Consider the following 25,576-nt stretch of genomic DNA (forward strand, 5'->3'; position numbering starts at 1 on the left):
GAGGGTAGGAGCCTAACTTCAATAAGCACCAGTGAGTAAACCCAGATGGCCTAACACTGACCAACATATCTGCTTTTTGTCATTTTCCACTTCCTGTCTCTGTTCAAGACCCTATTCATTCCTCCAAATTCTCCCTTTAAAATTCCTAGTCACCTCTACATGGATCAGAGTTGAGCTCAGTTCTATAGATACTTTCCCCTCCTGCAGTAGTACTGAACGAAATCTGTCTTTACCACCTTTAACTAGTGTCAGGCTTTGTTTTTCTTTAACAGAAACAAAGGCAATTCTGCTGAAGGGCTACCAGTAGAATTTTTTCTATCTGATCTAAAATAAAATGAAACCAAAAGAGCAAAGAAACGCAACAATCCAACACTCTGAAGGAATTTGGGGGAAAATTACTATTTGGGATAAAGCCTCCATGTGAGAAAGCGATTTCTAGAGCTGCAACTTTGTGCCATGCGGGGAAAAACTTAAGGGCCAAGCCAGCAGGGGCCAGGACCCTGACAACCTGAGCCTCTGGTGACAATAAATACCAATCCTGGACCCATGCTGCCCTGGGCTTGTTTTAGGAGGCTGGTAAACACCCTACCATTTAAGCTGCTTTGGGTATAGTCTTGAAGTCAAATGCATCCTGATTCAAATGCATCCTAACTGGTTAAAGGGCTGCCCAGAGAATGTGGCAGAAAGGCAGTAATACCTGAAGAGTAGTATTGATTGCGACTCAATTGTAGGTGACAGAAACTCAGTCTAAAACTTTGGTAGGGAAAAAAGAATAGTATGCTGGCCTGCATAACTGACAAGGCCTGGCCCCATTTTAGACTCTGGCAGAGCTGGACTCAGGTATGCTGATGGTGCCATCAGAAGCCCCTCTCCTCTCTCTGCTCTGCTTCCCAGCAACAACCTCATCCTCAGTGGATCCATCCCATGTCATGGTGAAGACGGCCACCAGCAGCATCAGGCACACATTTCCCCAGTTTGGGAACCCCAATGGGAACAGGGGCCTCTGTCCCTATAGTTCCAACAAAAGCCTAATTGGCCTGGCTTAGGTTTCTGCCCATTTCTTTAACCACTTACCATAGCCAGGGGCTATGAGTTCTACTTGGCCAGGCCTAGATCACAGGAATGTGATCAGCCCAATGGTAGTGGGCAGCCACAGGAAAGTTGGGGTGCCATTGCCATAAGCAAGAGGCACACAGAAACAGTAGATGCACACATGGGGGAATGAAGAATTAAATCTTAGACTCTAACCATAGACTACTACAGCTACTCTCCTCCACTGTAAACTAGATATGGCCCCTACCACCATCTCATCCACCCTCATTACAAGCTACAAACAACAGAAATATACTTTATGATTTCCTAGCACAGTGCCTGGCTTATAATAGACACTCAAATACTAATTAGCCAAGTGTTCTACCATTGGAATATACAGAGTCAGGGTGAGCCAAGGATCATCCTTGTGGACACAGTACCTCCTCTGCTTAAACAACAGAATGTCAGAGCTAAAAGGTACCTTCCTTAGTATCATCTAGTCCAAAAGGCGACAGTCAAAAACCTAGAGCCCCAGAGAGGGTTAGTGCCATGGCCTGGATCTCAGGGCTGCAGTCTCTCCCTGGCTCAAGCATACCACTGTGTCACATGGCACTCAGAATGCTTACATGTGAGACCCAAGGAAAATTAAGTTTTTCTCTCCTTTCTTAAGCATTTTTTCAACCTAACTGCACTGTCCTTGAGGGGAAAGCAATGAAAAGAATAGACATATGTCTTTTGAATATCTGTTGTTTTTATCCTTCAGTTGTAGGGGCCTTTATATTATTGTATTGTTTTGTAGTGTTTCCTTTGTGTATGTGTGGGAAGAGGGGAGGAGGGGAGCCAGAATGGAGAAAGACCAGGACATTCTCGTGTCCTGGGAGCCAGAAAGATGTGCCTGGGTCCTGGTGCCTCAGAGGATGGCAATTCCCCATCTCTGGGTCCCAGGCTCTCTGCATATTGACCCAGAGAAGGCATTGCCAGGCACGGAGGTTTAGAATGTGACATTCCAGCCCTGATCAATGTGAAACCAACAGGCTGAAACCCATAGTACTGAACATATGCCCAGTGTTTTTGTAACAGGCTCAAGAAGCTTTCCCACCACAATGACAAACTATGCAGAATTGAAACACAGGCTGGTGGCAGGGGGAACTCGGCCGTGGGGAGAGACGGGAAATGTGGGAAAAGGCAGGAGGCCCCTGAAGGGGTCAAGGCCGCACAACCCTCCCCTAGAGCCAAGGGTTTGGAAAGGTCAACACAGATTCAGAATAACTGCTGCCCAAGCTCTGCCCACAGCTTGAGACCTCTGACCTGACACCCAGAAAGAGCCCTATGGACCAAACCAAGGAGGGTAGTAAATGGGGAAGCATTCTATTCTGCAGGGTACAAAGTGCTCAACACCCACACAAAGGGAGTTTGGAGTAACCTTCCAACTTTCTTTTTTGTTAGAATATGGTATCTCAGTGGGAGCAGAGTAGGCAGAAGGGAGAACAGAAGTGCCTATCAGCAGGGGAAGAACCTAGAAATACAACCTCCACTTAGCAATATGGGTATCCTTCAAGGAGTTAGCAGACAGCACCACCCTCCAGAACAGCTCTGAGTGATGCTACGTACAAGCATGGGTTTGGAATCCCACAGACCCAAGCCTCAGCCCAGAGTCTGCCCTCACTAGCTCAGTGGCTTGGGCAAGTCGCTTAATCCCATCTCGTCTCAGTTTCCATATCCATGACACATGAGTAGTAACAGTATACACATCACTGGGCTATTGTGTCACCACAGCCTGCCCAAGTGACTGCCACCCACTAAACCTGCTGTTCCCAAGCATGTGTGGGGAAAGGAAAGAGCAGGTGGGGCAACTCCTTGCTGAAGACCAGCGTTTCCTTGAAAGAAGAATAAAGTCAAGTAGCCTGAAAAGTGGAGAAAGGGAAAAAACTTCCACCAGTCTTAAATTATGCGGCTCCAGTCTATGGAACAAATCTATGAGTAGAAATGGTCATTGTGAGCCTTTGAAAAGATGTTGGCGTACATAATTTGGGTGTTTATTCTGCTGCTTTTTCCCAAAGGCTCTGCGGTCACTGTACAAATACATCCTTGCCCTGCTCAGTATTTGCTCTCAAGCCTGGAGCAACTCAAGACAGCTGGTGAAGTTCATTAGATTGATGTCCAACGGAGGGCTTTGCATTAGGAAGTTATGGAGCTTAAGCCCATAGCACCAGGGAAGCAGAAAGGACCTCCCATCCCAAGTAATCAGCCGAAATCAGTACCGTTTCCATTTCAATCCTCTCCTTGGGGATCCCGAGCTAGCTGCAGTCTCGACTTCAAAGACAGTGCCCCACAGTACTCCGCAATGTGGAGAAATGCCCTCTGACCCCTCTATGAGGGGTATGAGTGGGAAGAATTGTAAACCTCTGATAAAGGAAGAAGTTATAATTTGGACTTGTAGATCCTCAATGCCAAACCAGAGAGAACTGGCAAGCATCAGCTTTACCAGGTTAATTATAAATAATGGAACGTTGCTTTCTGAGAAGGTTGGAAATAAAGTTTGACAAAAGGCCAAGAAGGATGAAACCAGAAACTGCTGTTTTCATGCCAGAATGAAGAGCTCCAAGATTTCCCTGTGCCTTCTTTGGTTTCCCTGAAGGAAAAGGGTTTGATATGACAAGTCCTCCTGTCCAATGGACAATCTCTTTTTAAAGTAATTTGCTGTGTATTTAAGAAAAATACATAACAATCAGAAAACCCCCAAATCTCTTCAAGGTTATAAGAATAAAACTTGAAGTGTTAAGGTGAAAAGAGCTTTTACCTTTAAAACTGCGTCTTCCTTTTTTCTTTTAAAGACATGAACAAGTAGATTTACAGCTGTCACTCGCTACATGTAAAATGCCATACCAAGTGGCCAGAGCAAAAGCCTGTCTCAAATAGTATAAAATGCCATCAGATATAACAGGGACCTTCTTGAAGTTACACAGAATGACAATGAACTCTAAAATCATTCAGGATACACAGAGTAAATTTTTCTTGAGTAATGTTTCAAACATGGACCAGGAAGATTATTTTTAGTTATAGCTAAAAGCTTCAAGAAGCCAATTTTTTTCTGTTCCTTTTTCTTGGCTAGGATTGCTATAGCTTTGAGTTTCTTATAAGTGTTTTTTATAAACAGACATTTAAATTTACATATAAAGATACACAACACATGATTTTCCACCTCTATTTTCCCCTCATCAAAAGTAATAAAATCTAAACTTTTATTTGGTTAAGAGACCGCCAGCTGTTTTAAAAATACTTCAGCAGTTAAATACCACTTTCAACTAGTGAAAAAAAAGAGCTGTGGGAAAGAAGAGACTATTGGGACTGGAATTCATTAACACGTTGGGCAATCGCTTTCCTTTATTTAGAAGGCTGCCCTAACCCCTCCCAGTATAAAGACTATGACCAAATATGGGGCAACTGCTCACTGTCTCCTCTTTGCCTCTGAGCATCAGCTAGATTTCCTCTCTTGTTTATCTTTGACATCCATCTGTTTCCTTTTACCTCTAATAAAACAACACCATCATAATACTATTTCATATTGATATGGAACTCTGAGTCTTACCAATGAGACATTTATTCACCATAATAAACTAATACATATATAGCACTTCCCATGCCTTAAGCACTGTTTGAAGAGTTTTGTATATGTTCACTCATTAAACCATAAGTTATATCATCTATTTCTCACAATAATCCTACAGGGTTTATTTTTTTGGTTTTTTAAATTCTTCCATTCCTAATAAACCCCAATTTTGTTAAACTTTCACCCTTTTCCACATGGCCATTACTTCAGGAGGGGCTGTCTTAGGAGGCAGGTCCTTATTGGTTTAAGCTAATCAAGGAGGCCCACCAGGTGCAGGCATGTGGCACACTTCTAGCCAATGACATGTGGGAGAAAGTCAGCTGGTTGTGAGGAAGGGCAAGTTGTTCATGAGAATAGTGTCCTTGTTGTCCTGAATAAAAGCCACACAGGAAGAGAGAATGACTCTCTCTTTTGGTTCTTGATGGGTCTGGAGTTGATGCCTAGATCTGCTACAGCCTTCTTACAACCATGAGGGAATCTAGCCTGAGGACAGAGGCACCACTGAGAGAATGCCAAGCCCTGAGAGTCACCCAGAGGGGACCCCAGAGCCCTGATTCTGTGTCTGCAACTGTTGGAGCTTTTGTTTTCTTGCCGAATGTGATAATACATTTCTCATTAGGAAATGTATTAAATGTTTTAAATTAGCCGACTCCAGATTTTTCTCTTACTTGCAGCCAAAGGCATTCCTAATTAGCTCTACAGATGAAGAAAGAAAGAGATTAAGAAGGCAAGTAAGCCCGGCCAGGCGTGGCTCAGCGGTTGAGCGTCGACCTAGGATCCAGGCAACTGGGATTCAATTCCCAGTCAGAGCACATGCCCGGGTTGTGGGCTTGATCAATGACTCTCTCATCATTGATGTTTCTGTCTCTCTCCCTCTCCTTTCCTCTCTCTGAAATCAATAAAGATATATTAAAAAAAAAAAAAGGTTTAGTCTGAGTTTAAAAAAAAAGAAGGCAAGTGACTGACTTACAATCACACTTAGTAAATGTACTAACAACACACAGGCACTAGGGTCTAAAGCTTTAACATAAAACTTAAAAGAAGTGCTAAGAGAAGGACTTCCAAACACCAATATTTACAGTACATTATATGTTCTTATGCTTTTATAATCACACACACTCTCACATCACAGCTAATCTTGAAATAATGGTTAGCAAGTTCATCAACTAGAGCTCAATATATATTTCTGATTCCTACTCCCAAAGATTGTTAGATTTTGATTTTGTTTGTGTGAGAGATTATAGGTACAAGTCACTGAAAGTATCGTAGGCACTTGGAAAGGCAAATACATTATCATTTTTTATTAAACTCTAATGGTTTTGGCATTAACAATTCATCTTAGTAAAATAAGTGATTAGCCATGATAGTCAATATATATACATATAGCAGTAATCTGTTGTTAACTGTTTATGTTTCTTTTCTCATGTGCTAACAAGTCATTAACCTGTGGACACTAGCAGCGTAGGGGTTGCAGCTATAAGGAGGCATCATGCAAAAAAAACCCAGGGATGTCTCAGCCCCCAAAGAGAAGGCTTCATTACTCTACACAAGCTGTAAAATGATATGTGGGGAAGGTACACCCCACCCAAGTGGGACTCGAAATATAATTTAATTTGGATGAAAAATTGTTGAGTTCTATGAAAGCAAACAAAGCGTTCATTTTTAGTTACCACACATTGTTAAGTCTCCAATATAGAAAGGAAATCTATCCAAGCATCTTATTTATATGTCCTCTTTGCCAACCTTTTCCCAGATGTTCCTAAGGGGATGTCTCAATATATCTGTCACGGTCTATGGACAGGAAACATCTGGGAATGAAGCAAATGGGTTTTATTGAATTCAGAGCCCACAGCATCAGCTCTTGGGGGCCGAGTTCCTGCTAAATGAAATCTCCTCGTCTGCCATCTAGTTTCTGTGTAGTGGATTCTTCATTAAAGGTATGTTTCTGGTCTCTCCAGGGTCCCTCACTCACGCCCAGGAATGGGGAGTGAATCCAGATAGGTGGATTGGGAACAGGAGCTGCACATGCTTTGCCCAGTACCACCCTCTCTCCTCATCCTCTTGGGGGCTAGTTAACCACAGGGAGCTCCGGGACCAGTCTTCTCATCAAAGCTGAAAATATCACAGTGTCAGAGCCCAAGGACGTGGCTGTGGTTTCCCAGGGCCACCTGTGCCTGCTTCGATGGGCAAGTCTGTCGAGTCCTGAGTTTGGGTAACAGCCCTCTCACCTGCAGATAGGAACCACATTTTCCAATAACTCTGGATCAGTTTAAAAAAAAAAAAAAAAGCAATCTTCAATTCAATTAAATCAGAACATGGGAGAGGAAGCTGGTGGCTACTTCCTGAGCTTGCTGAAACCCCAACATTTTCTAAAAATGGAGAGACTTCACCATACCTTTCTGTGCGTAGTGCTCGAAGGCACTGAAGCGCTGCCCTGTATCTTATCTCTTTGAGCCTTCTCAGCACACCTGGGGGAAAGGGAGGGTTTCTTATCCCAAATGGAGTCTGGGAACTGAAACTCAGAAATGTTGAGTGATCTGTCCATGATACACAGCCCCGTACAAGGTCCAGCCCTCTAGCTGCCATGCTTGTGTTCATTCTTTCCCTCCCAACTTCCTCCAGTGCTCTGAGTGCAGTGAGCTGAGTGACTTGCCCAAGATGGGGCAGGATATGGACCCACCTCTCTCCATCTCCCCACAACACAGGAGCTCTGCCTTGGAAAGGCTGCTTTAGTACACTACACAATGTATTGACTTTGGTGCTGTTTAGTAAAGAGACTAATTTACTGGAAGCTCCAACTTTAATTGTTCTGAGCTTCGAGGCTTCGCCAGGCAAAGAAGATATTTATATTGATTCCTGGTTTATTTTAATGACCTATTTTTCATTCTTAAGCACCATGTCTCTTCCCAAATTTGAGACTCTTAAAAGTTCTTTAACAGTCACTCTATACACTAATAAACTAAGCAATTATAAAGCACTTTGCAAAGTCAGACAATTCATTAAACTCGTCTACTTCCCAACTTCTTGGTGTCTTCAGTTTAAGGATAGAATCTGCGGAGTTAGCAGTATCGTGTCCGGCCAATTACTCCAGCACATAAATCTGCCAAGCTATCTTATTTTGAAGGGAAGATGAGTCCTTGACTGTCACCATGTGGAATCACACTCCAAGCTGTCTGTTGCCTTCAGTTGCCTGCCGCCTTCCATGTCCCTGGGGCCTGACAGGCTATTTTTACATCATGGAGTAAAACTCTAAGTCACTGAAATGGGCAGGAAAGGGGCCACTGTGGTCAGCTGACCCAATGCCTGGGCAAAAAACACAGTGGCTGGTATCTTTTCTAAAACGAACCAGGACATTTTCTTGCCTTAACTGGTCACACACAGTGAACACAACTTTCTCTCCGAGGAACTAAGATCCCTTGCTCAGAGCACAACTTCTCACTGTGGACTATTGTAGGTGGAGATGTGGAAAAGTAGGACCAAGCTCCCTGGGTCCTCAATGACGTCTTCCTTCCCAAATCCAGTGTCCTTTCCGCACCCTGAATTTCAGCTCTTGGCAATGCTGCTCTCTCCCTCCTGGCTGTCTCTGCACGTGGGTCCTGCTGCCCTGCAGTCGCCTGCCCTCCCACGGTTTCCCATGGCTCCCTCTCTGGCTGCTGAGTCTTATCACTCCTTCCACCCACAACTGCAGCCAAACCCCTAAGGCTGGTCCTCAACCTCAGTTCTCTCCTGTCTCCTCCAAGAAGGACTCATCCGGCTCACGGCTGCAACCATCACCTCCCAGGCTGTGAGTGTTATCTTCTACCCACCTCTCACCCCCACTGCCCGCAGGACAGTAACCCTCACTGTCAAACTGTCACCTCACACCACCTACAAACCCAGAGCACACACACGGTTCCTCACCAAGCCCTCAAATGCAACCCCTCTCCCCAGTTCACTTGTGATGTTTTGCTTTTGTGGCTTTATTTTTGTCATAGTGCTCACAGCCAAGCAGCTTAGACTTGAAGAATGCATAGTGTACTTGGGCTTCATTTATACCTCACCCCCACTTCTAAAGCTGGCCAGAGGCAAGTCCCCCTAATCTCTGCCACAGGTACAGGCCACCGGGCAGTCTGGGTTTCCTGCGGGACCTGACTCCCTACCCTAACCCACATCCCCATTCTGAGGTGCAGCTCTGACACCTTCCTAGTTCTTGCCAAGTCCCTTCCACCAGGGTGGATGAGAAAGCTGTCCCATAGCCACTTAGACCCCAGGTAACATTCCAGATTCTTTTAAAATGAGGAATCCCAGAAATCAGCTTGGCTTGGAGTGACAGGACAGCAGGGGAATTAGGCTGGTATAGGAGAAAGAACATCAACTGTGGATGTAGACAGGCCTGGGTTTAAATCCCACCATACCAACTCCCTGACTGTGGGGCCAGGCAGGTCCTCAAAGCCTGGTTCCTCATCTGTAAAATGGAGATGTCACCACCTTTCTTTTGGAGTTTCAAGGAATAAAGGAGATCATAAGAACAATGGGCTGTGATTTATTGTGCTACTATTTATTGAGCCCTTTCTATGTGCCAGGTGCTTGGCTAGGGGCCAGGAGGTAACAGACAGAACAAAGCCCTCTCTTAATGACATAAGGTCTCTTTTACTAATAAATGGTCTGAGAGATCATCAGGGAAAGGAGAACAGATGAGACCTGCCCTTAGGGAAGCAAGAGACAGAATATCATAACACAGTGCAAGCCCCTGCCCCTGCCCTGAGTCCTGGTACAGAGCCCACTACAGCCACCCAACCCACAGGGTAAGTCACACGGGTGAAGGGAAGAGGGTCCATAGAGAGACCAACCAAGGACTCTCCCAAGACCATTCCTGAGCAATTTCTGAGCAACAGAAAAGGGCAGGGAATCGCAGCAGCCCACCACCTGTCCTCTTTCCCAAGCCCTAAAGGAGCTCCTTTGGGGAATGCCACCAACTCTTGCCTGTCTGGACCAGCTCCGTCTGTTCAGGAAAAGGCAAGGGGAGCCAACTATGCTCTTGCAATATGGAAGTCTCCCAAAAGGTCAAAGGCAGCAATTATTTTGGTGGTTTCTAGTGCCACCAGAAAGCTGTTGCTGCCTCCGTGTCAATGAGAAGGTGTAAGTTCCCCTCTCTCACTGCACATTACCCAGCTTCCACTGTGCAGGCGCACCTTGGAGATATGTGGGTTCAGTTCCAGACCACTGTGATAAAGCAAATATTGCAATAAAGCGAGTTGTAATCTTTTTGCTGGTGGAGGGTCTTGCCTTCAATCTGTAAAAATACAGTATCTGCAAAGCACAGTAAACCGAGGTGTCTGGTGTTCAGGCTTCCAGGTAAACCCGACTCAGATTTCATGTCCCCAAGGCCTCTTGCACATGACCCCAGCTTTCCCCCAAGTAGCATGATGGCACCAGGCCAGACATTAGGGGACCTGAATTATTATTCTTTAGTTGCTAACAACCTCTGTGACCTTGAGTGGGTCACACCTCCACATTCTCATCTATCATGACATCTGAGGTTATGAAGGTCAAATAAGGAATGAAAGCCCGAGAACTCGGCAGCATTCCAGAAAGGTCAAAGATGGTCAAAGGCATGGTCAATAGCCCTCTGATAGTGGGAAATTAGGGGCGGTGGACAGAGCATCCCAAATCTGAGCCACCAAAATGAATTATGTTGATAGGAAAGGCCTGCTGGGTACAGAGAGAAAAATCTTGTCCCATGCAGAAATCAGGACAAGGTTTCCAAACTTCCTGTCTGGAGTTTCCATTTGTGAGACGGGCTGCTTTCTGGACCTGGCCAAGCTGGTTGGTGGTTGGCATGTTCCACGAGAGGCGTCATCGACAGAGCACAAGGATAGGACAGTGGAGCACAGGCCAGAGGTTTATTTCCACTGTTGCCAAAATGACTGTCCCACTGGCAGAGACTGGCCACATTCCTCTCCTCCTATTTTTCTCTCAAAATGTGTTTTTACAGTTGTTATCTGCATTGGCTGAGGGGATGGAGCTGAGTGCTAGTAGATTATTATACAGTGATTTCAACTCTACAGAATTGGGAAATCTTGTGTGTGGCCATTTTATTCACCTAAGCCCGTCCTCCTAATATCCTTCAGATGGCACAGGGGAGGGAGGAGGAGAGTGAACATTATGGCCCGGCCGGAACAAGTGCTACTGGAAGCAGAGGGCGTGGAGTAGGACAGTGAGCTCCAGGTATGAGTCACAGAGGAGCCTCGAGCTGAGCTCAGAGTCAGGAATACCCCAGCTGCGCTGTGCCTGCCAGCCAACAGGACACCCCCATCTTTCTCAGAGAAGGGGAGGGTGGATGAGAGGGTCAAGGGGTCTAGTTTTTCCTAGTGGTAGGGTCTCCACTCTGAATCCCATAAAAGGAATCGGCAGAGTGTTTTATGAGAGTGCTCCTGCTGCCCAGAGAAACCCCACGCACACCCGAGCCAAGGCTCTGCTCACTTCCTTCTTCGAGGCCCATCCCTCAAGGTCAGATGAGGACACTCTCTTGCTAGCTCTTGTAATGGTAGGAACCAAATTCACAGCCTGATTGCTGCCAGGCGAATAGGAAGAAAACTAGGCTGACTCACAGGGCCAGAACAGAGGTGGGCAGGCGGGAGATGGGGACAGGATGAACATAGCTTCCACATGACAGTCCCAACAAAACCCTGCTCCTCCTGGAAACTTCCTGGAACCCAAATCGAAGATAGGGGATGAAAAGAGTAGGTGGAGTTGTAGGGGGAGAAGATGGTAGAAGATAGAATAACCATAGTGATAACAATACAGCCAGTATTTATTGAGCCTTTATTATAAGTATATGAAGTAATTAACAAGTTAATACATTCAACCCTTCTAACAACCTTATGAAGTAGGTTCTATTATTAACTCATTTTTTTAGATAAGGAAACTGATACCTCAGCCAGTACTGTGATTCACATTCGAGTGTTTGAAAAATGTCCCCAAGGCCTCCAAGACACACTGTCACTCTGAGTGGCCAATTAGAAAATGCCAACATGTCTGGGAAATGCCATGACATGTGACAAAATGGTAGCCTGCCATCCTGCTGTTGAGAGTTTTTGTCAGAGCGTCAAGAAGAGAAGATGATGTAGCCCTGAGGGCATGTGCACCCTGTGGTGCTGGCCCACTGTCAGAGGCACCCACCTTTCTGAGCAGCATGGTAGGTGTCCATCATCCTAGATCACTGTCAAACTAGAGGGCTTTCTATGAGCCTCTGGTCCTTCAGTCCCTTGAATGGATCTTACTGCTAGCACATGGCACACCAGATCCTTGAATCCCATCGAGCAATGAAGGTTTGATGATCAGATTTGGATCTCCTTAGCACTTCATTACAGCTACAGCAAAATCCCCCCCAACAACATGTTCCCCCAATTTGATAATTGATATTTACCATTTTTTGAACACTTACTATGTGTCAGAGACTTGTAGTATCTGGTGTTTTATATACATTGTCTAGTGAAACCCTCACCCCTGCAGGTAAGTATTGTCATGCCTACCTTGTATGTCCCATGACAAATGAAGAATCTGGGACTCCCATGTTAAGGGATTCACAATGGTCAAACAGCTGGCAAGGTCAGGAGTCAAGTCCATGCCTGATTCTGCCCTAGTCATTTTTGGGCTTCTCTGGTCAGTCCCAATTATAAGGTTTAAATTATTTTAGGTGCTGTGGGCTTCGATCCCACCATTCACACCCTCTTTCCAAGCCCCTGACCCAGCAGGAAGCAGAGGCCAATCCCCCTTGTAAATGTCTTCCACCCAGGATCTTCCAGTCCTCTGCCCATATCATCTCAGAGGGCTCAGTGAGGAAGGTGTTTGCTGGCCCTCTCCCCTACCCCCAACAAGCATGCTCATTCCAGGCCTCCCCACACCCACCAATGAAAACAACCAACATTTACTTTGCACCTAGTTCCAGCCCAAGTTCTGAACAGACAAGAACCTTCCCATGTTCTGCTCAGCCCTAATTCTACCTACTGGGCATTAGCTGAGCCATATAACAGAATAAGAACATAATGGGTTTCAGTAGCCTTTGAAGAGAAAGGCTTAAAGAGAAAACAAACCCACCAAATCAGTTCACCCCTGGTTGTTTTTCAACTAGAGGAAAGATGGGCAAATCAATACTGAACCACTCCTCCTGTGGTCCCGGGACTCACAAGTTTCCCTTTGTGCTCAGAACAGGAGGTGCCCACCAGCCAGGCATCATGTGGGCAAGTCCTATTAACAGCCCTTCTCTTACCAAGCACACGCTGCCACACATAGGGGTGGCCCCTAGCAGTTGACAGAAGACATAGACATTGTGCATTTAACCAGCAATCCTTACAGATAGACCTCAAAGCATTTCATTCGTATCATCTTTTAATCATGCTACCAAGGGTGATACAGTTAACCCAATCCCAAGTTTCAGGTGCAAAATTTAATTTCCCCAGGTTTCAAGGAGTTGAAATGAAACCACCTAGAAATTCAGGACACAGAACAGTCATGGACCCCTGGGCCCCAAGACACACTGTTCCATACTGCATCCTACTGTCTGAAAGAAAAGAGATGAGAACCCCCTCATGGGTAAAATTTCCCTTACTCACATCTCAGTCCCTATGTCTCCCCCCTCTGATAGGGTCCACACCATGGAGCAATGCCATCTTAAATGGCTTATACCCTTCCTCTCTGCTCAAAGCCACAAGCCCAGGCTTGGCTCATAAGCAACCTGTACATGACTCTGGAGACCTGGGCTTCTTCTCTATTTCCCTCAGATCAATGGGTAAAAAGGCGGGGAGGGGAGGTTCAGCAGAAATGAAGGAAGGTTGGCCCATGGTCAGTTGATGATCACAGAACAACATGGATGAAAGGAAGTAGTATTTTAGGAACTAATAGCTGAGCATTCATTCACTCATTCACTGGGCTTTTGCTGAGCAATTGCTGTGTGTTAAGCTCCAGGATACAAAGATGAAGAAGACATGGTTCCTACCGTCAAAGTATATAGTATAAGAGAGAAGCGTTGGATGAGGAGTGGCAGGGATGGGGAGCAGGAGTGGCCAAGAATTATAAGACAGAATTCACCACATAAGTTAAGTTGTCAAAGCAAGACTCCACAGCCATAAATAAATGAATTTACTTTTCTACATCTGATCTGTGAACCTACTTTTTCATGGTCTTATGAAGCAAAGAGACAAAAAAATAGACATGTGGACCTCTAAATATGCCCTGTTCAATATGCAAAATAATTTAATTCTTGCTTAAAACCAGTAAGACTAAAGGGGAGAGAGGGATGAATCAGCAGAGCATAAGGGAAGCTTAGGGCAGTGAAACTACTCTGCATGATATTATAGTAGTGGACACACATTATTACAAATTTGTCCAAGCCCACAGAGTGTACAATACCAAGAATGAACCACAACGTAAATTACAGACTCTTTGTAATGATGTGTTAATGTAGGTTTATCAATTGTAATGAATGTCCCATGTTGGTGGGGAATATAATAATGGGGGAGAACTATGGATGTGTGGGGGCAGGAAGTATATGGGAAATCTCTGTACCTTCTACACAATTTTGCTGTAAACCTAAAGTCGCTCTACAAAATGAAGTCTTTTTATAAAAAAAAAATCCTATCAGACCACTGAAGCATAATATTTACAGGTGTCTTAGTCCATTCTGGCTACTATAACAAAGTACTATAGATAGAGTGACATAAACAACAGAAATTTACTTCTCACAGTTCTAGAATCTAAGAATTCTAAGATCAAGACACTGGCAGATTTGGTGTCCGGTGAGGACTTGCTTCCTGGTTCAGATAGGCATCTTCTCACTGTGTCCTCACATAGCTGAAGGGGTGAGGGAGCTCTCTGGAGTCTCTTTTATAAGGGTATGAATCCCATTCATGAGGGCTCCACCCTCATGACCCAATCGCCTCCCAACCATTACATTGGGAATTAAGGTTTCAACACTTCAACACATTGATCTTTCACAGACCATTCAGGCTATAGCAACAGAAGGCCTTGGCATCCTGCCAGCCTACCTGCCCTGAGAACTCTCTCTGCTCAGAGCTCTCTTCATGGCAACAATCAAATTCATGCTCTTGCCTGGAGGAAAACTCCCACACACCAAAATGGGGCATTTCACAGCATGCCAGGCATTTGACCCTCAATGCCCACCCTCTGGGATTCAAGATTTAAGGAGATGTCCAGGCGAGTCAGGTGGGCGAGGTGGTGGAGAGATGTGACCCAACAGCGAGATTTGGGCCTTGCTCTAGTGACTTGGACTGGTCCACTGAAATGAACCTCTCTGTGGTACTCAGGCAGTGAGCACCACAAAGCTCAGTGGCTGGAAAGAAGAAGTCAGAAGTGACATCACAATCAAAACAAACTGGGGTTGAGGGTCTATAGTGAGTCTGTGGCACAGACTGAAAGGCCCCACTCACTGTTGGCTTTCTAAGGTGGTTGCAAGGCCCTGTGATCCTATGGGTAGGCCTCTAGCACTGTCCCCAGATCCACCCACCGTGGATTTTTAAAAATATCCAAATTCCAAGAATACACTGGATACCACTCTTATAAAACCAAGGAGAAATTATGAAGCAATGTTTTAATTATTGAAACTGCAGCTGAAATCATGACTACATCAGCAAATCTGGATATTGGAGCCCAGCTGATAGTGGAAGAGAGTCCCAACAGTTATAGCCCAACTAGCACGACGGACATTAAAATAGAACATCAGCTGGAGTCAAATGCAGAAGGATCAGCTGAGAGTGTTGCCATGGGAATGAAATTCATATTGCCTAACCGATTTGATATGAACAGTGTGTTCTCAATTTGTGAAGTCCTTAAATGAAAAGGATAGTAAAAAGATTCAAGATCAGGTTAACTCTGACCTGGAGGTGGCATCTGTCCTACTTAAAGCTGAATGCAATATCCATACATCTCCGGGGATTCCACGTAAGGCATGTCTACACTCCCTCTACAACAAAGCATTTCTCACCCATAAAGCAGTCAACTACGCTAACCAACAGGCACAATGGAAATGATGTCTCAACCACACCTCAGTTAGCGAATTTTTATCTGTTCACCAGCTGGCTGCCCAGTGAGAGATGCTCTATGTGGCTAATCGCACAGAACAAGAAAATGTCAATCACACGGATGAAGAAGGATTTACTCCTCTGATGTGGGCTGCAGCACACGGCAAATAGCTGTGGCAAAGTTTCTACTTCAGAAGGGTGCTGGTCCCCAGCTTTCAGGAAGAGGTCAAGAGACTACACTGTCTCTGGCCTGTACTAAACACTACAGATACTGTGCAAATGCTGCCTGGTTGCGGCGTTGATGTAAATGAATGCGATGGGAATGGAGGCACACATTGGCTTTATGCTGTTCGCGGAAATCATGTGAAATGTATAAAAATGCTGTTCGAAAACAGAGCTGACCCGAGAATTGAAACCAACTCTGGATATAATTTTATGGGTTTAGCGATAGCCCTGGGCTAGAGAAATGTTCAACAGGTTACCGAGTCACATTTATGGAAGGTGTCCATATTTATGGAAACACCAAGGAGTAGACAGTCTTCAGGAAGTGTTGTCTGTCCTTTCATTTACTTTTTAGCCCTTATAAACGATAGTTTTTTTACTTATAAGTTTTTAGCTCAGTTGTAATATTTACTGATTTTTAATAAGTTTTAATAAATATTTCTCTGAGTAATTCACTGGTTTATAATAAAATTAATGTTGATGCTTTTCTATAAATGTGTTTTATGGCATATTTAAAATGGTAAGTTAATGTTTTGTGGCATATATATATATACATATATATATGTACACATATATATATTGTTGTTGTTAATCCTCACCCATGGATATTTTTTCCATTGATTTTTTAGAGAGAGTGGAAGAGATGAAGAAGGGAAGGAGAGAGAGAGAGAGAGAAAGAAAGAGAGACACATCAACTGGTTGCCTTCTGCACACACACTGACCAGAGCTGGGAATTGAGCTTGCAAACCTGCAGGCTGGGGCTGACACTCTAACCGCTAATCCATGCCAGCCAGAGCTGTAGCATGTAAATTTTTATGGTACAGATAGTTATCTGTCTTTCTATCTAGTGCTACAACTTAACATTTACAGAAACTACTCTGCCCTATTCATCTTCACTCTTGTATTAACTCATTGAATTTATTTAGGGTTTTGCTACAAATCCATAGAAAAAAGTTGTTGTTATTGAATTTAAAATGCACAGCGTGATTGTTTACAAAATGTTATAATAAAGTACATTTTCTGTTAAAAAAAAAAAAAAGATGTCCACTTGGAAGCCCAAATTTCTTGATCTAAAGGACTACCCCACACACACCATTCAGAGATAGCAATTTAATGGGCCAAAATGCAAAATGCAAAATGCAAAATGCACTTGGGACTTTACCAAATTAGAGCTCCCATTCACCAGCTGGCCACTCCTTACTCTGTGCCAAGCTCTTTGCATGAATATCTCTTTATACCTCAAAATAACCCTGTGAAATATCCCAGTTTTATAGAAAAAGCGGAGGCTCAAAGGAGTTGAATGACTTGCCTACTGTCACAGAATTCATTTGGAGCAGTTAGGATTCAACTGCAGGGTCTGCTCCGATTCAATGGTATCCACCACTGTTAAGTGTCCACAAGAAGGTAAGCAGTGCCTTGTACGTTTTTCCTTGGCATCCCTAAACGCCTGTCAATACCAGGGCTGATAAAACTTTTCAAGGGAAGAAAGCAAATCCACTGCCCCACAGAATTAGTAGCTGACTGCAGTGCTGACAATGAGAGCACCTGACGCTAATTTCCTGGGACAGGTCTCTCCAGTAAGCATAAAATTCCAGCCATGAGAGAAACATATGTGCAACATGAATTGGCTAGAGGGAGAAGAAATAACCTTCACTGGAGAGCTTCAACTAATTAGTGTTTCTTCTAACACAAAATCCAAGCCTTCACAAGGCCTTTGCAATAAGGTTTTATAAGCAATTTTCAAACATCAGGAAAGACTTATTGCTGATTCCTTCAGCCACCGTAATATTTCATCTTTGACAAACATATTAAGTTCCTATTGTTTGTGAAAAGAATTAGATTTAGAAGATACGATGCCTTTTCATTAGTAGCTTATGACCTAATTAGAGAGAGATAAATGCTCGTGAAAGACACGCCTGGAGTAAATGCGGGTATAATCTTCCTTAGGACAATAGGACACAGAAAAGGACTCAGCCTGGCTTGCGCGTGGGTGGCGTATGGATGGTGTCAACTATATAGCTTGAGTGACTCAATGCATCCATCATCCAGAAAAGACAAGCTATTTTCTGTCTCTTGCTCGAGTGGTCTGTTGCACTCACATTTTTTTTTCCATTTTTTTTTTTTTTTTTTAGAATTAAGGGATCAAAAGCTTTAATAAATAATGCCACTACCTCTCTTTACCACTTTAACTTGAATTAGTTCCTGGTATTAGCTTCAACTGTCTAGTAGAGCCTTGGAGTTGGTTACATGACACAGGTCAGCAAAAGAAATCTGTGCAGCCTGGAGAATGGGACACTGAGAAAGAGACAGGCTGGAGGCATCAGGCAGGTGGACAACCTGGGGTATGCTGGGAGGACCCAGAGAGGAAAGCAAGACAGAAAGATAAGACAGACAGAGAGACCACCCTTGTCTCCAGACACAATTACATCCACTTCCCAGAAAACAAAAATCAATACTTCTCTCCAGACACAGAAGAAGGAAATAGACAAAGGATCCTCTTCTCAGATCAATTAAACAGAAACAACAAAGAACGCACCTACAGCCCGGCGGGCGTTGAGCGTCGACCTAGGATCCCGACGATCGGAGTTCGATTCCGGGTCAGGGCACATGCCCGGGTTGTGGGCTCGATCCCCAGTCCGGGGTGTGCAGGAGGCAGCCGATCAATGACTCTCTCATCATTGATGTTTCTATCTCTCTCTCTCCCTCTCCTTTCCTCTCTCTGAAATCAATAAAGATATATTAAAAAAAAAAAAAAAGCACCTACATAGTTACCATCTGATACTGGGCAAGAATGCCCTGCCCTTACTTTTTATGTATGCATGCACATATATATGTATGTATGTGTCAGTCCACTTCCTCTGACTTTCAGTATGACAGTTTTGCTTTACTACAAAGCTATCTCAAAGGTTTATACACTTTTTTGCTAGTTTCTACGAACATTTTTAAATAGTCGTATCATTAAAATTATGATTCTTTTATTTAAAGTCAAAACAGCATCACTAGGCACATGCTAACTAACAGCTGTAGCTGTGGAGCTGTGGAGTTTTTGTTTTCCTATAAAACCATTTTGTGATGTGGCATTAAGGGGTTGAACTAGATGATTTCTTAGCTCCCTCCTAGGCTGCCATTCTTCATCCTGTGTCTGTATGAAGTAAAGGGAATGGTATTGTATGCACTCTAAAGACAATGACCCTGGAACATGCTGGCAGCATCTGGGGTTGCTTAGGCCCTCGGGGGAAGCGTGGTTTTGCCAGGAGTCACAGCTGATTTAAATAAAAGAAAGAGGACCAGCCAGGGGAACTGAAGCTTGACAGCATCCCTAAGGGTCTGTCCAGAGAGAGCCAGAGCAGTGTAGGGGAAACGGGGAGACCTCTGCCCAAGACACATAGGCAGTGCTTGCTGTAACCACCACGATCAATGCCCAGATATGTGCCTGCTTATCTGCAAAACGACAGTGCAGGCTGAGAAAGGTGAGAGCTGAAAGTGTTGGGCAAAGGGACAGAATGATGCAGAGGCAAAGGGACTACGAGGAGTGTGGGGAAGAAGAAAACATAAAGGCAAAGACCCACTTCCCCTTCCCAAGAGAAGTTTGTATGAGCTAAGATGTCCACAGGGAGAGCTCAGATAGTGGCAGATTTTCTGCTTCCAAGACAGGAAGAAGATAAATGATCAGCTTATTTAAAACCACAGCTTGATGGCCAGAGATCTTACACACCTTTCATGTCCCTTTGCAAAGCCTCTGTAAGGACAGTCAACGCATTCAGCCTCCACCTCCACACAGAGACAATGAAACATTGAGAAGGAACTTAGGGAAGAAAGCAACCACAGACTTCGGGAACAAAAGTCAGACCTGCTATTCTCTAGCCTGCAAGACTCCTAGAATGTTTCCTTTAATTTCCTTTTAGTACTGGAGCACGTTTCCATAGTAACTCCAGGAATTGGGGAGCCTCATGAGGCCAGGTGGAGGCTGGAGGACTCTCTTCTTTGGGGACATAGAAGACCCTTGATGGAGGACCAGACTTCATTTTGATTTCCCCCCTCACCATCTCAGTGCACATGAACTGAAATATTCCGGAAAGGCTTCAGGATTGAACATTGACATGCAAGGAAAGAAACAAAATTAAGGAAGAAATGACGACACTCACTAAAGTATCTTCAACAAATGAGATGCGTTCCCCTGCTGACCGCTGACTTTGGGCACAGGTGCTATACCTGATGGAACATAGGAGGCTATCTGCGGAGCTCAAGTCCTAATTACTTACAAAGCTCTGAGTTTGATTACTCCCAAATTCCGTACCATAAGGACCTACTGTTACCCATTTTGCTGATGGAGAAACTGAGTCATGGTGAGATCATGTGATTATCAAAATAAGATGATTAAAATGAGATTTGATTAGCATGGACCAAATCTACAGCTATGGTCGCATATTATACCGTGAGTGAATCTTGAGGACTTCACGCTAAGTGAAATAAGGCAGTCACAGAAGGACAAACGCTACATCATTCAACTTATATGAGGTATCTAAAGCATTCAAATTCATAGAGGCAAAAAACAGAATGGTGGTACCAGGGACTGGGAAGGGCGGTGGGATGGGGAGTTGCTGCTCAATGGGTACAGAGTTTCAGTCATGCAAAATGAAAAAGTTCTGGAGATCTGCTGTATAATAGCATGCATATAGTTAACAGCACTGTACTGTACACTTAAAAATTTGTTAAGAAGGTAGATTTCATGTTATATGTTTTTTACCACAATAAGAAAATATCTATAGCTATGAGTAGCTTAATAGTTGTGTCTCTGATCCATCCTAGTGCTGCTGCAAAGAAGAGTTTGAATACTTTTCACTTATACTATAAAGGAAAATGTCTACAGCCATAGCTCAAGGTGACAAACATGGGCCAAGACATGAAGAGACATTTCACTGAAAAGGCCATACAGACGGTAACCATGCTCCAGAGAATGGGAGGAAATGATTGCCAATCATATATCTGATAAGGGTCTAGTGTCCAAAATATTTAAGGAACCATTACAACTCAACAATAAAAAGACAGCCCAATCAGCCCTGGCCTATGTGGTTCAGTTGGCTGGATGTCATCCAGTCCTGTGCATGGAAAGGATGCCGGTTTGATTCCTGGTCAGGGCACAGGACTGAGTTGTGGGCTTGATCCCTTGTAGGAAGTGTGCAGGAGGCAGCTGATCAATGTCTCACTCTGACATTGATGTCTCTCTCTCTCTCTCCCTCTCCCTTCCTCTTTCTCTAAAAATCAATTTAAAAATCTTTTTTAAAAAAAAGAAAACTAGGCAAAAGACTTGAAGAGACTATTTCTCCCAAGAAGATATACAAAAGAACAGTAAGCACATGAGAAGGTATTCGAAATTATTAGTCATTAATGTAAATGCAAATCAAAACCACAATGAGACACTACTTCATCCCCACTGGGATAGCTAAATTCAGTAAGACAGAAAATAACAAACAGTGGCCGAGATGTGAAGAAACAAACCCTCATACATCACTGGTGGGAAAGGGAAATGGTGCAGCTGCTCTGAAAAACAGTTTGGCAGTTTCTCAAAAGGCTAAATGTATAGTTACCATATGACCCAGCAATTCCACTCCAGAGTATACACCAAAAAGAGATGAAAATATACATCCACATAAAAACTTATACATGAATATTCATAGCAGCATTATTCCTAACAGGCAAACGTGGAAACAACCTAAGTGTCCATCAACTAAGGAGTGGATAAGCAGACGGCGGTGTCCTATACAGTGGAATATTAGTCAGCCACACTGATTCCTATTACAGCAGGGATGAGCCTTGGAAACATTATGCTACATGAAAGTAGCCAGACACAAATGGCCACATGTTATAAGATTTCATGTATGTGAAATGTCCAAAATAGGCAAATGCCTAGAGACAGAAGATGAGTGGTTGCCAGGGGCTGGGAAGAGGGCAGAATCGGGAGTGACTGGTAATGGGTTCTGGGTTTCTTTTTAGAGGAATGGAAAGGCTTTAAAAATGAATGATGATGGTTGCACATATCTGTGAATAAAGTGTACTGAGTTATACACTTTGAAAGGGTGAGTCATGCGGTCTGTGAATTGTATCTCAATGAAAAAAAGAAATTTAAAATCACAATGAGAGAGTACTACACACCTATCAGAATGGCTGAAAAAAAAATAGTGATAATACCAAATGCTGGCAACGATGCAAAAAACAGGATCACACATATGTTGTTGGTGGGAATGTAAATGATTCAGCCACTTTGGAAAACAGTCTGGAAGTTTCTTTTAAAATGAAAAACTGACTTACTATATGGCCCAGTATTGACACTCTTGGGCATTTTACTACAGAGAAATGAAAACTTATGTCCACACAAAAACCTATACATTTATCCAGAGTAGCTTATTCATAATAGCTAGTAACTAGAAACTACCCAGTGCTCTTCAGTGACTCGTTTAACAAAAGATGGTACACCCACAATGGGAAATACTCCTCAGCGATTAAAAGAAATATGACAACTTGGGTTACCTCAGGGAAACTGGCTGAGTGCAGAAGACAATCTCAAAAAGTTACATACGGTAAGGTTCTACTTATAAAACCACTGAAATAACAAAACTCTAGAGAGAGAGCTGATTAGTGGCCACCAAGGTTTAAGAATGAGTTGGGAAGAAGGTGTTGCTGTAAAAGGGCAGTGCTAGAGACCCTGGCTGATAGGACAGTCCTATATCTTCATTGCGGTGGTAGTGACAGGAAGCTACACGTGACAAATTTGTCTAGAGTTTTACACACACACACACACACACACACACACACACACGCAAGTGCACATATAACTGGTGACACCTGAATTAGCTCTGTAGACTTGACCAATGTCATCGCTTGGTTTGCTATTGTACTATAGTTACATAAGACGTGCGCCACAGGGGAGAATGGGGGGAGGGTACCAAAAACCTCTCTCCATTTCTTTGCAGCTGCCTGTGAATCTATATTTATTCCAAAATAAGAAGTCTTTTTTTACAGTAACTATATAGTGATAGCATTAATGTTGAAGAATAATGACTGTGTTTCAATAAAACTCATAGTTGATGGCAAAAGTAGAGAAGTGACAGCCAGCACAGTCAGCCACAAACCATCCCCTCTGCGTGTAGGAGGGGTTCTCCTCTGTGAATGCCCATAATAAAAACAAGTCGAGAATGGCCAGTGCAGACAGACTCATGGGCGCTCATTTGTCTCTGTTTCCCTGCATGCAGCACGACTATCCTCGAACACACCCTCATTCTCATCTCTGAGTCTTCAGTCTCGTTCTTCTCTGTCTGAATTCATCTTCTTCTCTCCCCTCTATCTTTCCTAATCCTTTCCATCTCATGAGGCCCAGCAGCAGTATCCATCTTCCCAGGTGGGTTCATTGTATCCCTCCAACTAGATACTGGAGTTCAGGCACCAGGTCCCCTTCTCCTATATTCTCCATAATACATGACACAGTGCTAAGAATGCAGGAGGTACTCAAAAATCCTTGTTGATGGGATAAAAGCCTATCTTCCGTGAGATCTTTTATTCTTACTCTGGTGAGATATGTGATGGAGAATGGGTACGTGTGGAGGCATAAGAGCCATGGCATAATGTTACACATAACCACTACTTTGTACTTTTAAATGTCATTTCAGCTGTTTTTCACGGCAGTGCTGTGAATGAGGCATAGTAGATATAATTAGACCCATTTTACAAGTAATGAAACTGAGTTCAGAGTGGTTCAGTGATATCCAAAGTAACAGTTGGTACTGAGTCAGGCTTAGAACTCACGACTCATTCTAAAGCCCTACCAAGATGCATATCACCACCTTAGAACTTTATTTTTAAGAAGGTTCATTATTAAGATTCAAATCTTCACAAAGGAAGTATAACATTTTGCAGTATAAGATGTGGTATTGGGCCAACACCATGGGGGTAGCCTAAGGCCTGTAGGAAGAGGGCATTTGATCAAGGACAAATTGGAAGAACACAGAAAAAGCTCTATTTCCAAAATATATCCTGAATCCAGTCATTTCTCCCCAAGCCACTGCTATCCATCCCCAGTTCAAGCCTCCATCACTAAGATCACGTCACTCCATCCAATGGCTTCCCAAAGCACAAAGATCTAAACTTCTCATCCTTGCTCAGAAAGTTCTAAATGGTCTGGCTCCTGCTCACCTCTCCGAACTCATCTTGTTCCATTCTTCCCCCACCAACAATGCTCCACACATACTTTTCCATCCCTCAAGTGTGCCAGGCAGTCTGTCTTGGCCAGTGGCATTGGCTTTCTCTTCTCCCTGGAATGCTTTTCTGCCTGATCTTCATTTAGCTGGCCACGTTTCATTCAGATTTCAATGTGTCATCCCCTCAACCTAAAGTAGCTACCAGTTCCTCTCTATCATATTACCTTCTTTTAATTCTTTGCCAATAATCTGACATTTGGCTCAGTGACTGATGTACTGACTGTCTCTCCCACATCCCACAGCAAGATAAGCTCTAGGAGGAAAGGGAGTGCTTTTCTTTTGTTCTCCTTTCTATTCCCAGTACCTAACACATAGTAGGTGTTCAACAACTGTGCTTAGAGGAAGGCAGGAAAGAAGACCAGCCCCCAACCTACTTCACAGTTCTGGCTCTATCTGGACAAGTGAATGGCCTAGTAGTGACAACCAGAGAGTAGGGTAATAGCCTTCACCTAAGAAATAAGTGAACTAACTGCCTGATCTCAGAAACCTCAAAAGCACTGTGAAAACTGTACTGACAGGTCATCTTACAAGGTCTAGATGAAGCGCCCGGTCCTCTCTGAGATCTTCCTGGAATGCTCGAGGCCTCCCCAGTCCCTCCCTTCTCTGACTTCCGAAAGCTGTATTGCCCACACCACTCATGTGATATTTAATGATCTCCTTATTTTTATTGCTGTAAGAACCAACTACGTGAGGGCACTGCTAGGTCCTGGGAATACAACAATGAAGGAGTTTGTATAGAATTTAGCCCTGGTTGGGGGACAGAGATATTAAAATATTTGCATAATTCATTACTTAACTGTATTTATGAAAAGCGCCCCAAGAAAAAACAAGTGTGTGCGAGCAGCATAACTGGAGAACAAAACCAGTCCAGCCGGGGAAAGGAAGGAAAGCAGGTAGGAAGTGGGTGAGGGAAGTAACAGTTACTCTGTAAGCAGAAAGCCTCTCAGGTATGGGAGGCAGTCCAGTGAGCAGGCAAAAGTAGAAGGACTTGAAGGTCTTGAAGTAGAATGGACTGGAACGGTCTCATTTCCAGCTCTGTCACTGTCTACCCACATTCCATTTCACTTATCAGGCCTCAGTTGACTCAACTGTGATATTAATAACAGAAATAATTTTAGTGTTTATAGAACTCTCAGAAAAATAAAATACAGCCACTTAATTTTCCAGAGATAAAATAATTTAATTTCAAAGAACAAAATATTTATTGAGCATGTATTATGTGCTGAACACGAAGACCATAAAGGTAAATGGATTTGCCCAAGATTAATATTAGTTAGTGGGGACAGTCCAGATTAGAATCTAGATCTCCTGAATCCCAGCACTGGATTCCTTCCAATGGTACCCACAGCCCTCTACAATCTGGTCCAACCCTAACTGTGCAACTTCCCACTATTCTCAGCGCTAGAAGCCCAAAGGCTGAAATCATTCCTGTCAATGTTTAC

At 43.7% G+C, this 25,576-nt stretch overlaps 1 protein-coding gene and 1 pseudogene across 2 annotated transcripts in view; one reads left to right on the forward strand and one right to left on the reverse strand.

The window, feature by feature from the left end:
* Positions 1-25,576, reverse strand: part of CCDC3 (coiled-coil domain containing 3) — an 86,189-nt gene that overhangs the window by 48,261 nt on the left and 12,352 nt on the right. The gene's annotated exons all lie outside the window — the stretch shown is intronic.
* Positions 15,258-16,122, forward strand: LOC308567649 (ankyrin repeat family A protein 2 pseudogene; annotated as a pseudogene). Its single transcript has one exon. The product of its transcript is annotated as an ankyrin repeat family A protein 2 pseudogene (transcript).

This window comes from Miniopterus schreibersii, assembly GCF_964146895.1.
Source record: "Miniopterus schreibersii genome assembly, chromosome: 1".
In the NCBI taxonomy this organism is placed as follows: Eukaryota; Metazoa; Chordata; class Mammalia; order Chiroptera; family Miniopteridae; genus Miniopterus; species Miniopterus schreibersii.